Source organism: Octodon degus, unplaced genomic scaffold (genome assembly GCF_000260255.1).
Source record: "Octodon degus isolate 3935 unplaced genomic scaffold, OctDeg1.0 scaffold00004, whole genome shotgun sequence".
Classification (NCBI taxonomy): domain Eukaryota; kingdom Metazoa; phylum Chordata; class Mammalia; order Rodentia; family Octodontidae; genus Octodon; species Octodon degus.
Window position 1 is genome coordinate 9,452,186 of NW_004524580.1, and position 3,553 is coordinate 9,455,738.

Consider the following 3,553-nt stretch of genomic DNA (forward strand, 5'->3'; position numbering starts at 1 on the left):
TCCCCCAGCCCCTGTTCCTGGTTGCAGGTGCTTTAATCCACTGAGCTATTTGGCCAGCCTGTCTTTGTACTTAGAGATATAAAGTTCTGATTATGTAGAATTACATGGTGTTTAGTTTCTATTTGTATCCCATTTTAACAGAGAAACGTATTAATACCTTGTCATTTGGCAATTTAGAATGTGAAGAACATTTATACTCAGTGGGATCAAAAGATGCTGAATGTTTAAAAAAATACAATATGATAGGAAATACAATATCATTGAGCTCTCAACCCTCATCCCTCTTGCAGCACACTTATCCCATCTTTTTGCCACATTCTAAAGCAGTTCTACAAGTTCACTTCCACCTCTTTAGTTGGAGCATCCTGAACTATGTCCTATTTTATGGCCTAAAGTGATTTACCTTTCTTGGTTAACTTTGGGTAAAACTCAGATGTCACAGGGTATCAAACTAAGGTGGTAAATAAGGTGGATGAAAACACACTATCATGCTTTTATTTCATGCAAATTGATGTTAACTTTTTGATGGATTCAGAGCACTGATGGAGTGATGTAAAGACTTCTCAAAAAAAAGACATTCAGAACTGTGTCAGCAAGTGGCAAGCGTGCTCGCTTCAGCAGCACATGTGCTAAAACTGGAAAGATACAGAGAAGATTAGCACGGCCCCTGCACAAGGATGACATGCAAATTCGTGAAGCATTCCATATTTTTTTGTACTTTTTCTCTTCTTAATTTCTTTCTTTGTTTTTCTTTTTGTGCAAGGTCTCACTATGCAGTTCAGTCTTGTACTGATCCTCCTGATTTCTGCCTCCCCAATGCTGGAGTTACAGGCGTGTGTCACCACATCCGGACTACATCGCTGGCTCAGCATGCCCGGGGGCGGGGCTCGCACAGCATGCGGTGCCAGGGATTGAACCCTGGCCCCTGCGCTTACCTAAGCAAGCGCTTAGTCCGTTGAGCTATCTCACCAGCCCTTCTCTTCTTGATTTTTTATACATTTCTTTCTTTTTCCAATTTTACATGAATATATCTGGTAATATGAATAACTTCCATGAAAATGGTAGGCAACACTATGTATTACAACAAACACTGTGAAATTTATATTATTATGTTAAGTGACATTCTGTATCACTTGTAATTTTTTGTTTTAATTTTAATTTGTACTCTCTTAAAAAAATAAAAACGTAAAAAAAAGGAAGTGGCAAGCATGAGGGGATAAGTGGGTTTGAAAAGAGACGGATATTTTTGAGGGGAGATAAGCAATAACTTTAACTGCAATAATTTTTTTATTGGTAGAACTTGGGATTGAACTCAGGCCTTTGTGCTTGCCAGGGAAGTGCTTATTGTACTGAGCCATTTCTCTGGTCCTGGAATTTTTTTTTTTTTTTTTTTTTTTTTTTTTGGTGGAACCGAGTACTGAACTCAGGCCCTTGTGCTTACCAGGGAAGTGCTTATTTCACTCAGCCATCTCTCTGGCCCCTGCAATAAATTTTTAATTTAAACACTTACTACTTTTTGATCAGGGCATGTATATTGCAGTTACATTGCTTTGCAACCAAAACTCTTACAAATTTCTGGAATTATGTATTCAGGAATTAAGCACTTATGAATTAATTGTGCACTATGTCAGGTAAGGCAATTATACCCTCTGCAACAACAATACTATCTGTAGAGTTGAGCATGAAAATGCCACCACGGTGCACTATGTCTCTGAATCACTATCATTTGATATTAACTTATAATATCCCCAAAATAAATATTACAGGTTGTGTATGAGGTTCTTTTAATAATGTGTTGTGTGCTGTCAGGATCTTAAATATGTGTAGTACTGGACTATGGTTGTAATTCTATATGTAGATACAAAATATTGCTTTATTTATCTTGACAGTATTTACTAAAGTAGGTATGTAAATAGAAGGTCTAATAATAAACCCACATATGCTCAGTATCACAGTGATAAAAAAAACAAAACAAAACAAAACAAAACAAAACAAAACAAAACAGGATTCTGGCTCAGCAAGACCGTGCAAATCCAAGGTCCAGCGCTTACAATGTGACCTCAGGCAAGGAAAAACATGTGTTTCCTTATGTTTAATCAGGAATAATTGTAGCATTAGCTCTCTCCCAGGTGCATTTCAAGGGCTAAATGTGATATTGAATGCGATGAGAAATCAAGCTAAAGATCAAGTGCTCAATATACGTGAGTCATCGATATAAAATAAGGTCAGATATCAACAGTAATCTCAGGCCTTTAATTGATAACTGCTTAGTGGAAACATGGAGCATTCTGGGCTTTCTTAGAGCCTCTACATTTAATCCCTCAGGTCTTCTTCACTTGAGTGGCTCTCATACCAATAAATTAGGCCGCTGTGAAAAATACACACTTGACCTGGTTGCCAGTGAACTATAGCTTGTTTCAGTTGGGAGAATGTTTGTTCCCTTCCCATTAACTGTTTTTCAGTTAAATCAAAACTGAAAACATAATTATTTCAGTTTATTTTCCAGATTGCTGAATGGGATGACTTCATTTATTATTAAAAACAGCAGCTGGTAACATCTCAAAACATGCAAATCGGTTAACCCACTACTATTAGGTTCTCTTTTTTTTCAAGTGGGCTAAGAACATTCTTATTATTCTAAAATGGAATTATGTTCAGGACAAGGAGAAATCAGCTCACTGTCTTTCAATAAAAGGTGGATTATGCACTGCATAAAGATGTGCAGGGGTTTGAGCTGATGGACTAAGAGCTTACAGATTGCAAGAGACCAGAGTTTTGCATATGTTTAATTTAAACCCAAGACTTTTTTTAAAAAAAGGCACATTATTTGAATGATGATTTATTTCTCTGCTATCTGAAAAATTGCATCATAGTGAAAACTAAGGCCAGGCATTGCCAGCATCTCTAGGAAAGAATCTCAAAGAAATGTATGTTTTATTTTTGTCAGTGATTAATATGTGAAATAGGAGTGATATTTTTTAAAAATTTTAACTACGAAACCATTTTTTTTAGCTGCTGGTCTAAATCAATATAAATATTTTCACACGAAGTTAATGTACTCTTAACAAAGATCCTACCACATCTTTGTTGGAAGTTTTATTAAACCAATAATGACAGAATTTATATTTTTATCAGGAGAAACAATAATTTCATGTTTTTCACTTTCTGTAGTTTTTTTTTCATGGTAAAGAATCCTCAAAGCGGTAGGCAGACTTTCTACCCAATTATGGAAGAAATAAATACTCTACAAAAAAAATAAGGGGCCAGGGAGATAGCTCAGTAGAATAAGTGCTTCCCTGGCAAGCGCAAGGGCCTGAGTTCAATCCCCAGTTCTGAAAAAAAAAAAAAGCTATATTTTTTAAAATGAAAAAAGGGGGGCCAGGGAGATGACTCAGTGGAATAAGCACTTCCCTGGAAAGCGCAAGGGCCTGAGTTCAATCCCCGGTTCTGCAAAAATAAAAAACAATATTGTGGGGCTGGGGAAATGGCCCAGTGGAATAAGCGCTTCCCTGGCCAGTGCAAGGGCCTGAGTTCAATACACAGTTCTGAAAAT

At 36.7% G+C, this 3,553-nt stretch overlaps 1 non-coding gene across 1 annotated transcript; it reads left to right on the forward strand.

Moving 5' to 3' along the window:
• Positions 1-605: 605 nt before the first annotated feature.
• On the forward strand, positions 606-712 carry LOC111817413. The gene has a single exon (XR_002821615.1). It is a non-coding gene; the product is annotated as a U6 spliceosomal RNA (small nuclear RNA).
• The last annotated feature ends 2,841 nt before the right edge of the window (positions 713-3,553 follow it).